The sequence below is a fragment of the Elephas maximus genome, chromosome 25, assembly GCF_024166365.1.
Source record: "Elephas maximus indicus isolate mEleMax1 chromosome 25, mEleMax1 primary haplotype, whole genome shotgun sequence".
Lineage (NCBI taxonomy): Eukaryota > Metazoa > Chordata > Mammalia > Proboscidea > Elephantidae > Elephas > Elephas maximus.
Window position 1 is genome coordinate 51,166,569 of NC_064843.1, and position 12,157 is coordinate 51,178,725.

The window sequence follows — 12,157 nt, forward strand, 5'->3', positions numbered from 1 at the left end:
TAAGAGCTACAGCTGCTAACCAAAAGATCAGCAGTTCGACTCCACCAGATGCTCCTTGGAAACCCTATGGGGCAGTTGCAGTCTGTCTTATAGGGCCACTATGAGTCGGAATCGGTTTTTATGGGTTTTTTTTTATAGATACCATGCATATAACAAATGGTCTGGTGGTCAGGATTAAGTCTCAGTAGCCACATTTCTATAGTCCTGAAAGTGGCATTTCTGGGTAGGTAGGGCTATGGTCCTACTTAACTTGCTTTGGACACGTCATCAGGAAGGATCAATCACGGGGGGAGGACATCATGTTTGGTGATGTAGAGGACCAGTGAGGGCGAGACAGACCCTTGGTGAGATGGATTGGCACAATAGCTGCATCAATGGACTCAGACATGCTGGTGATTATAAGAATGACACAGGACCGGCCAATGTTTAGTCTCGTTGTATGTAGGGCCGCCACGAGCTAGAGTTGACCTGACAGCAGCTAACAACAGCAAGGCTACAGTACAACAAGAGAGGTGATCTCCATTTTTGGAAATGACATGTGGTAGGAGGCTACCACTCGGGGCTAATCTGTATAAGAAAGAACGTTCACTGTGTGCTGCTTGGGCTTTCTCACAGTGTGGTGTCTGGGTTCCAAGAGCAGGCATCTCCCAGAGACAGGAAGTAGAAGCCCAGGCCTTAAGAAACTGGCATGGCATCACTTCTGTTTTATCTGTCAAGCAGTCAGAAATCCCAGATTCAAGGGACAGGGACATAGATCCCACCTCTTGATGAAAGGAGTATCAAAGAATTGGGGGGCCACATTTTAAAACGTCTATATCGGCTTGAATGTCATTTCCTCAGAGAGGCCTTCCCAGGCCTGTCTACTCCCTCAAACCACTGGTTATCACAATACTTTTTTGATTTTCTTCATATTTTTGTTATCTGAACTTACTTTGTGGATACATTTATTTAGCTGTATTATTTTAATCTCGCTCCCTACTCAGAATGTGATTTCCCCGACAGCAGGGACCTCAAGGATCTCCTTCACATCTCTATAGTAGATGCATGAGTGAACGAATGAGTCTGAGAAGAAACGCAAGTAGAATGTTCCTTAGAAGCAAGGATGGAGAGACTTCAGCTTGCTTACTTTGGACACGTCATCAGGAAAGACCAATACTAGAAAAAGACATCATAGTTGGTAAAGTAGAGGGTCGTTGAAAATGAGGAAAACCTTAATGAGATGGATTGGCACAATAGCCATAGCCGTGGACCCAAACCTACCAATGATTATGATGATGGCACAGGACTGGGCAACATTGCATTTTGTTATAACTAAGGTTGCATGAGTTGGAGCTGATTTGATGGCACCTAACAACAATAACAACAGCCTCATCCTCAACAGCGAACAAATAGTGGCTGCACGATAAGCACTTGTTGAATGAATGAGTGGAGGATATTTTTATCATTTAATTCCTCCAGCTCAAAACAAGGGCATATCTAAGGCTGGCCATCAGTACCGATCCCTCAGGCTTCTTTGAAAATCCGGGGCCACTCGTTAATAGGAACACTGTGGGACCCGAGACTTCAGCTAATTAACACGGGCTTAACCTGTGAAGCTCTGACTGGAAGCTGCTTTGAATTAGTGTGAGCGTGGCTGAGCCAGGCCTGACGGAAATGCACAGAATGCCCTGTCACACAGATTCCTCGCTCTGACACGAAAGGATTGGGTTAGGAAATCGCTAAGGAAGAGATATTCACGAAGGCGCGGCTCTCTGAGGTGCAGAGAAGGAAATGTTTTTGCTTAGTTGTTGCCGTCTGTGGTTATAGAGTTACAGGGAAGCCAACGACAGCAGTGCAGCAGTAGTTCTGAGAAAATGGGCTGAGTGACTTACCGCCTGTTGGTTCAGAGCCGCAAATCTGTTTTCTAAAGTGCAGCTGGGATAAAGCTACAGGATAATGTGCTGCTTTTTACCTGCTCCCTGGCCCTTTATTGGGCCCCAGGAGAGGGATGCTGGGTCAGGAGAGGAATAAGAGAAGCTCAGATGCCAGACTCTCTGTATGCTGCGGGCCGGGCAGCTGCAAGGTGGGTATTTACCAGACTTCAATTTTCATTTTAAATCAGTGACGAAGCTCCACTAATGAGGGCAGGCCTTACCATGACTGTGCATCTCCGTTTCTTTTCAGCAGAAAATAAAGTCAATTAAAACCATTGCATTTCTGCGGGGAAGCAATTCTCACAATCTTTTATTAGGAGCACAAGGGCGGTATTTTCCTTTGTTGCCAAGGCAGCGGTTAACAGGTTTCTAATGGGATAAAGAGGTCAGTGACAAGTACAACAGGCTATTAAGAAGGGGTCTTAGTTAGCTACTAGGCTAAAGGTTGGTGGTTCGAACCCACCCAGCAACACCATGAAGAAAATCCTGGTGCTCTTCTTCCACAAAAATTATAGCTGAGAAAAACCTTTGGAAGAGTTCTACTTTGTAACACATGGGGTCACCATGAGTTGAAATCGACTTGACAGCAATGGGCTTGCTGTAACGGAAATGCCACAAGTGGGTGGCTTAAAAGAACAGGAATTTATTTTCTCAGAGTTCAGGAGGTTAAAAGTCTGAATTCTGGGTGTGGGTCTAAGAGAAGTCCTTCCTCATCTATTTCAGCTTCTAGTAAGCTGCTGGCAATTCTTGGGGCTCCTGGGCTTGTACACCCTGTCTCTGTCTTCTTAGGCCTGTGTGTGTCACTGTGTCTGTCATTGTTAGTTGCTGTCCAGTCAATTCCATCTCATGACGACCCCGTGTGTTACAGACCTTTTCTTCCCTGGTACAACTGGGTGGGTTTGAACCACCAACCTTTAGGTTAGCAGTTGGATATGAATCATTCGCACCACCTAGAGACCTTATCTCTGTGTCTATTGTGGTATTTTTATAACTCTCTTATAACTCATTTAGTGTAACAAAAGAAAAATCCTATTTCCAAACGGTTGTATTTATAGTACCAGAAACCTGTTGCCATTGAGTTGATCCCGATTTACAGCGACCCTACAGGGCAGAGTAGAACTTACGAAGTTTCCTAGGAGTGGCTGGTGGATTCAAACTGCCGACCTTTTGGTTAGCAGTTTAGCTGTTAACCACTGTGCCACAAGGGCTCCATTTACAGTAAAAGGGTTAGGATTTCAACATATATTTGTCCGGGATACAATTCAATCTGTAAGCGAAGGTGTCAGTCTTCAGGCCTCTAAATAGTGTAGGATACTTCAAGGATTTAAATATACTCCATGTCCTTAGTCCCTTCACATGCATTTGTAGCCCCTGCTTCCAGTTACTGGTCTTAGGCTTTCTGGTTGAAACTTTTAAAAAATGACATTTTCCTGGTAGAGCTCAGGTATTGACATAATATTCAGCAAACATTTACACCAATTCTGGAAAGTAAGCCATGGTTTTAGAAGACGTGATTATTGTAAGATTCCAGTTGGGAGTTTTGGTGATAATTTTTATAGGTCGAATCTTAATATTTATTATTTTTAGTTTTGATTCTATGCTCTGTGTTATTATACATCTCATTTTCTCTGGTTTTATTTACAAAAAGTGATAAGTTTGGCTTCTAGAGAAAATGAAAAGAAATACTCTGTTGGAAGTTGATGACATTTTTCTCAAGAAGTCACTTTGAGACTGAAGAAAATAGAAATCAAAGAGGTAACGTGGAACTAAGATCAGTAAGAAAAATAGGAAAGGACCCCAGGTATTCTGATACACATAAAACTGAACAGGGAAAAAACAGTACAGGAACATAATATGATCAAAAAGGAACTCTTCATCTTTCCTTTCATCATAAAATTGTTTTCCTCTGAACTTTCCCCAACTCCTTTTGAAATGTCACCATTTTTCTGATCTAACAGACTGGAATAGGCTACCTTAGAATCTATTTCCTTCCAAAAAAAAAAAAAAATATATATATATATTTTTATCTGCTTACCTTTTCCTAAGACCTTTAGCTGTGCCATTTCTTTCTGCTCTTTTTCTTATACCCATCATTTGTTTGTTGCTGTTTTTTTTTTTTTTTTTTGCATTTCTAATTTGGATTCAATTTTTGGTTTAATTCTAGATAGACTGAGCTTGAAGCTTGAGTATAACATGAAGGAGGGGATTTTCACCAGGCAGGTGTAAATGTGGCGCTGGAGATCAGAAGACATACCAGGATTCCCAGGGACATCCAGTCATGAAACTCATTTCTAAAAGGGACAGAAGTGGATTTCTTGACACTGAGCTCTATGGAGGTAGGCCAGAGGGAGGGAAGGTCTGGGAGCCCATTCTTGAGGATAATAGGAACAGGAAAAAGAACCACAGGAGGCATGTTTGGAAAGGGAGGAGAACACAGTAAGTATAGTACACGGAAAGCAAGGAAGACCTAACTTTGAGAAGAAGTCGTTAGATAATCAATGCGAAATATTGTAAAGAGGTTCCAGAAGGATGAAAATGAGGGCCTGTGTTGAGTGACACCCAGGAGGGAACTAGCCAGACTTAACAGAGTTGTTGGAAACCAAGTAGGAGTCCTGGTGGCATAGTGGTTAAGTGTGCTCAACTGCTAACCAAACGGTCAGCCGTTCGAACCCACCAGCTGCTCTGAGGGAGAAATACGCGGCGGTCTGCTTTCATAAAGATTTACAGTGTTGGAAACCCTATGCGGCAGTTCTACTTTGTCCTACAGGGTCACTATGAGTGGGAATTTGACTCCCATGGCATTTTTTTTTTTGGAGGTAGGAAACCAAATTGAATAGGAGCAAAGAGTGACTAGTGTGAGGGAACAAACATCTCCAAAAGTGGTTTGAAAGTATCTCAGGCCATACTTGCCTCAGCTCATGTCAGCCTGGACTTCCTCTCTCCAAAACAGAGCCTGAGGAAAGGGCTTGCGTGCATCTAGTTCATTGTGGAAAGCGACCAAGAGGAACAGGAGTGCGGTTTAGAGAAAAGTGAAATAGGGAAGACAAGAAAGCAATTGGGTATGTCCTAGAACCCATTAAGCTGGGCCTCTTTGTACCTCAGTGCCAGATATAGGGGAAGAGTCATCTGGTTCCACATTTATCCTCCTTCCTTCTTTCAAAATCAACTGTTTTGAAGCCTTTGCTTTAATGTGGCTGGAGGATCTGGTTAGAATATCCTCTACTTGCCCTGATAACTTCTTAGGCGGCCCTCACCCCAAATTTAATAAAGATTTTAGCTCTGAGATGCTCTTGTATCTACTCACCTCTCTGTCTCACCCCAATGCTTGGAGCGAAAAAGGAAGCCTCCCTGCTTCTTCAAATCATTCTGTTTCTATTTCTTTAAATCCCACCCTTCAGTGGACTTAGGTCTTTGGAGACAAAAGCCAGGAAGGCTTTTAGAAAACATCTGTCATTTTTCCCATCTAAGGTTACACTCCCCTCACACACACACACTCACACACACACACACTCACTCAATGAGGCTGCAGATAAATACCTCTCTCCCTTGGACAGGCAGAGGTGCTTTTATCTCACAAGGTTTCTGGCAGGATGGAGCCAAGTTGCCCAAAGTAGGGGTCAACTTGATAACATATCCTTGGATTGGCCTGCCCTCCTTCTCTGTCTCATTCTGGTTGTACTTGAATGGGAGAAGAGAAGGGAAAAAACAAAGTGGAGAAAGCCATAAATGGATATCTGCAAATATTATATTCAACCACTAATATCTTCAAATGAATACTCGAATGAGAGAAAGGAAGGAGGGAAACTATAAGTTAGTATCTCCTAATATCATTTTTTTTTAATATCATTCAGCCACAAATATTTTTATTTCCTTAGCTTGACTGTAATAGGCTATAGATTCATTGATATCAGGAACTACGCACTATGTATATTTTATCCCCTTAAACCCAGTGTGGTTGAGTCGATTCCGACTCATAGCGATATATTGCCTACTAGGATGCTGGGTGTGTGATCAGCCCTGTGATATTTGTTCATTTATTCGTGGTATCTATAGTCTAGCTTGTTGACTCCTTGAAACATTGTTAAACTTAAGGGCTATAGAGGTCTCCTTTTTAAATATCTACTAAGGCAAATAAGCACCTTATTCTGCTGAAGAGAGATACTGTGTATGTATGGGTTCATTAGGTAATCATTAGCCAGCAGAACCAAAAGAAATAGCAAATTGCCTGCGTGGGGGAAAATTGCCTGCTCTGCCACTGGGCTTAAACACTATGTTCTCTTTAGGAACTCAGAGGAGGAAGTAAGTGTCACACATCAGTGTTTATACAGCAAGCTTGCTTCTGTTTTCCAGCCTCCTAAAGGAGTCTAGCTACATTAATGACCCCAATTCTCATTTCTGCCTACTCTCTTTACTTTTCCACCAATGTAAAAGCCTTGACCTTGCTTTTCTCCATTCCCTTTCCTTGGTAGGCACTGCTAGTTTAATCAGCTGTAGCTGTTTATGCTGTGGATTCTTCCCCACCAGCACCAGTGGCACAATGGTTAAGTGCTCAGCTACTAACAAAAAGGTTGGTGATTTGAACCCACCAGCTGCTCTGCAGGAGAAAAGACCTGGCAATCTGCTCCCGTAAAGATTATAGCCTAGGAAACCCTATGGCAGTTGTACTGTATCCTCTGCCGTCACTATGAGTTGGAAACAACTCGATGGCACACAACAACAACAACAGCATTCTCATCAGAAAAGTTCTCAGTGATGTAATATTTAGGAGATGTCAGAATATATCATTCTCAGTGCCTTCTTTTTATTCCTCCAAAGTTAGCAGGTACCAGTTGAGGTCGAGTCGACTTTGACTCATGGCGACCCCATATGTGTCAGAACAGAAACTGTGCTCCATAGGGTTTTCAATGGCTGATTAGTTTGGAAGTAGTTTACCAGGACTTTATTTCCAGGTGCCTCTGGATAGTCTTAAACCTTCAACATTTTGGTTAGCAGTTGAGCACGTTAGCCATCTGTACCCCTCAAAGACTCCTCCCAAAGTTAAGGCCTCTTATTACTCTTTTCAGAAAGCTTTTCTAGTTTAAACTGTGATGTTGGTTATCGTTTCATAGATTCCTGTGAAATAGATGATTCTATGCTACATTATAACTGGGCCACAGTGAACAGCCTTGGTTACATCTACTTCACCTCTATTTCCAGAGATTAATGTCACTGGAATAGATATTGAACAATGACCCAGACCAACCCTCTGTTCTTTCTTGGACATTAAGGAAAGCATCCAATACTGAACAAGATTAGTTTTCAGTAGGAAGGAAATACTTGGTGGTTCTGTTAACATGTAGTGCATTTATTAAAACATTTCCAGATAACTTCAAATTCAGACTGGCTTTGAAAGAGAACTCTATGTTAAGGCAATCTGTGATATTGTATTTTTGACAGAATGTACTAAATAATTCCAGACAAAGCATCTACAGGTTGTCCCGGGAACAGGTGGGGGAGGAAGAGAAGGTAATCCGTTTTCCTCAGTGTCTGTGGAAAGCAGGAGAGCATTAGGAGCAAGTGGGTGACTGACTTCCTAGGAGAGGGCACTGGCACCTCCCAATGTGTTATCTAGGAGTTCTGTGCCAAGTTGTGATACTAATGAGCAGTTGTTATAGTGATGCTCTCTTGGTTTTGGTACTAACAACCCCCTGTCTCAAGTCCTTAATAGATCTACCTTTGCCTGATTTTGCCCAAGGGCATGATGTCTCATTTTTGTCATGACTTCTGGGTATTTTATTGGGCAACAGTTTCTTGGAAGATGGTATTTAACCTCAGATTTCCTAGGAAAGTGATCCTCCATTAAAGAGCCTGCTTAGCAGCAAATAGTGACTCATTTTGTTGAGGTGATAGCAATGGTTTTGTCTTCCTTACCTTGCCCCTGAAAATTTCTAATGATCCCAGAGATTCTTCTCACGTAATACCTATAAAACATATCAGATTCTAATATAAACTTGGAAATGGTCCCCAGAGCAAATACTAAATACTCGTCTTTCGGGGATGGTTATGTATTTCCTTCTCAGAGTCAGAGGAAGCTAGGTCATATTGTGTGAGTTAGGCAAAGGGTAGCACAAGGAGTTATAGGAACACTCTACCTCAGATATTAAGAGAGACCTTGTCCTAAATCTTCCGTGACTAATGATACCAAGAAATTCTAGAATCCCTTGAGGAAAAATAAAAGCTTTAAAAAATTGTATTTCCCTAGGGCTTCTAGGATACTATGTCGCATTTAAAGACCCAAAAAGTATCTCTGGGAATGAAAAAATGAATATAATGAAAGAATAAATTATACACAGATGCTGACCATATTAATTGGAAACTTTTTTATATTAGTAAAGACTATTAGACCAGAAGTTACAGAAACCTAACTCAAGTTTGGAATTTATTGCTTCATGTAATTGGAAAGTCAAGGGGTGGGGCTGGCCTTAAGAACTCCTGAATGGAGCAAAAGGAGCTCTTATGCATTGCTCGTAGAAATGCAAAATGGTGCAGCGACTTTGGAAAGCAGTTTGGCAATTTCTTACAAAATTAAAACATCCTTATCAGATGACCCAGACATCCCACTTCTAGGTATTTATCCAAATGAAATGAAAACCTATGTACATGAATGATTGTAGTAGCTTTATTCATAATTGCCCGAACTAGAAATAAATCAAATGTCTTTCAAGAGGGGAAAGACAGACCCTTGCAATGGAAACCTACTCAGCAAGAGAAAAGAATGAATTTCTGATACACAAAACAACACAAACAAATCTCACATATACTATACTGGGTGAAAGAAATGAGAATCAAAATACTGCATATTGTGTGATTCCATTTATATAACATTCTTTAAAAGGGCAAATTATAGGGACGGAAAACAGATCAGTGGTTACCAGGGTTTGGAAAGAGAATTAACTGCAGAGGGGCATGGAGGAATTTTTGGGGGGTGATGGAAATATTCCATATCTTGAATGTAGTAGCAGATACATAACTGTATACGTTTGCCAAACTCACGGAACTCTATGCTAAAAAGCAGGGATTTTTATAAGAATAAATTATACCTTTTAAAAAAGGAAACACACACACACATACACACACGGAGCCCTGGTGGTGCAATAGCTAAGAGCTCAGCTGCTAAGCAAAAGGGTGGCAGTTCAAACCCACAAGCCACTCCTTGGAAACTCTATGCGGTAGTTCTACTCTGTCCTATAGGGTCGCTGTGAGTCAGAATGACTGGGTGGCAATAGTTTGGTTTTTGGTACACACACACACACACAAACTGGAGGGATGGAAATGAGGCCATTAGGTTTTTGTCTCTCTCATGCTTTTTATTGGCCTCATTCTCTCCTAATATGGTTTTCCTTCATGTGATGGAGAAATAGCAGGTACATTATACACAGGTTCACATCAACGTAGTTATTAACTTCCGAGAAAAGAAGACACTTCTGTTTCCAAGTATCTACATGTAAAACCCCAGGAAAGGACTCATTTGGCCCACTCTCAGTCAAATGAACCTCCCTTGGCCTATCACTTTGACCAAACTGATGGAGTGCCATTTTTGGCAACCATGTCTTCATTCTTGTGGCCAGGGAGATGAAGTACAGTGATGAATGGTTCTGCTAGTATCAGATGGAATGGGGGGTGGGCCTGGTCCCCAATACCGGGATATGATCTTAGTAGAAGGCAAGGGGATTTTGGGCAGAACAAGAAAGCAGAAATCACTCCATCACTAGTCTTCTATTTACAGGATGCAGGGAGGGCATTAATTGGAGGCCTTGGTACAATCGGTTGCAGTAAGCTGCTATAGTCGGGCATTCAGACCTGTTGTTCCAGGCTTCTTATTCCAAACCACATCAGAATCACTGGGGACCTTGAGATGAAAAGAAGTTCTTGATGGTCCAGAACAGTTATGTCGTTGTTGGTGGCGGTGGTGATATGGGTGAGTGTTGCTTTTTCTGCATCACAAACTCTTCTGAGAATCTAATGAGGGGTTTAAACCAACTCTAAAGCTTGAAAAATGTAGGAGGCATGAGGTCACATACCCAGGTCCCTCACTTCTACCCACCACCTCCAAGTTCATGAATGTCAGGTAAAAACTACTGATCTAGAATAGTGGTTTTCCAACAGTGTTAGCCCACACTAGAACCCCTCGAAGAGCTTGTTAAACACAAACTTCTTGCTGGGTTCCATCCCAGAGTTTCTGATTCAGTAGAGCTGGGGTGGGCCCTGAAATCCTTCATTTCTAACAAGTGCCCAAAAAGACCCACTGCTGTCGAGTTGATTCCAACTCATAGCGACCCCATACGGTCTCCAAGGCTGTATATCTCTACGGAGGCAGACAGCCACATCTTTCTCCTGCACAGCCACTAGTGGCTTTTGGTTAGCAGTCGATTGCTTTAACCAAAAAGTGCCCAGGTGAGCCTTATACTGCTGATCCAGGGCCCAGACTTTGAGAACCACTGCTCTAGACCATGGGACCATAGACTAATGAGTTCAGTGCTAGAGTTCAGTGCTAGCTGTCCTAAATCATACTTCTCTAATCCTGCAGCTATTTCAGAGTGTGACTTAGCTACAGATTATCAATTTGTGCTTATTATATCCACTGCACCCTCAATGGCTCTGTTTAGGGCCACTGTTGGGAATAACAACGGCAATGAACTAAATGGTTCTTCATGTATTGATTCGTATCTTACAACTGAGCTATTTAAAACATGGGCAGTGTTTGTCTAGGAGACTGAAGAACACGGGAAAGTGGTCTTTGATATTACACTTAAAAATCTTAATATTTATTTGTGAAAAATGCTCAGAAATGGACAAGCGTATCTATTTAAAATGAATTATCTACATGCTTTTAGTTCTTTCACTATAAAAAAGCAGAAACAAAAACAGCAACAAAATACATATTCATGCATTTTTACATAGCTAAGGCCAGTGTGTATAAACAATTTCATTTGTTACTGTTTTGCTTAACATCCCATGTGATTTCTCACACCAGTCCAACCCCTTTAAAAAGCAGATTTCTTATTGGAGGCACAAGGCTCTGTGTCTTAGTTATTTAGTGCTGCTGTAACAGAAACAACACAAGTGGGTGCCTTTAACTCACAGAAATTTATTTTTTTCATAATTTAGGAGGCCAGAGGTCCAAGTTCAGGGCACCAGCCCTAGGGAAAGGCTCTCTTTCTGACTACTCTGGGGGGGAAATCCTTGTCTCTTCCAGCTTCTGTTCCTTGGTTCCTTGGAGATCTCCTCATGGCATCTATCTTTCTCCTGTTTTTGCTTTTCTGCATAAGCTGCTCTTTTATATCTCCTAAGTGTCAGGTTTTGGAAACCCTGGTGGCACAGCAGTTAAGAGGTATGGCTGCTAACAAAAAGGTTGGCAGTTCGAATCCCTCAGGGGCTTCTTGGAAACTCTATGGGGCATTTCTACTCTGTCCTGCAGGGTTGCTGTGAATCAGAGTCGACTAAATGGTAACAGATGTTTAAGTATTAGGTTTAAGAAATCCTCCACTGATATGGCCTCATTAACATAACAAGGAAAATCCTATCCCCAGACGGGATTACATCCACAGGTATAGGAGTTAGGATTTATAGCACGTATTTTTGGAGGACACCGTTCAATCCATAACACTGTCTTATGGGTATGTCAGAATTTGCATAAACTTTCCATGGTTTGTTTTGGTCATTAACGTTGTTTTGATTTCTAAAGGTTGAGAAGTGTATAATTGGTTCATGCCTTCAAGAATAAACTCCGGTTATTTTTTAAAAATATATAGGTGGATAATATAATTACTGATCTAGGGGTCTAAACTTCTCAATGATTTTTTATTTCTCTACCAATGCTGTGCCATTTTAGACCCTGATTATTCAGGCAACCTGGCCAGTTATGAGGATGTTTGCCTGGGGTTTCCTGTTCTGGGAAAATGGAGATGTTACAAGCAAGCTGCTGATATGAGGTTACTCCCTGATCTCTTTAAGGGTATCTTCTAGTTTCTAGCCATTTTGCCTTTTAATTATAACCTTAAAAGAGAGCTTATTGGCCAAGCACCCAGAAAGACAGAAGATGATTCTGTCACTTGAGGATGCAACAGGGTGATTCTTTTAGGGCTATTCATCTGTGGTAAACTGGGCCCCAAGTAGGCACATGGATCTAAAGCATTTAAAACTGCTGGTGACAATCCTGAGCATTAGGGGCTGAACTGTATCTCCAAATAATATGCTGAAATCCT

General features: G+C 41.7%; 1 long non-coding RNA gene across 1 annotated transcript in view; it reads left to right on the plus strand.

Moving 5' to 3' along the window:
• Window positions 1-1,738: 1,738 nt before the first annotated feature.
• The window catches only part of LOC126067634 (uncharacterized), an 81,064-nt gene continuing 70,645 nt past the window's right edge, over window positions 1,739-12,157 (plus strand). Inside the window, exons 1-2 of the long non-coding RNA XR_007515447.1 lie at window positions 1,739-2,062; window positions 4,078-4,249. This is a non-coding gene — a long non-coding RNA (uncharacterized LOC126067634). The remainder of the gene's footprint in view (window positions 2,063-4,077; window positions 4,250-12,157) is intronic.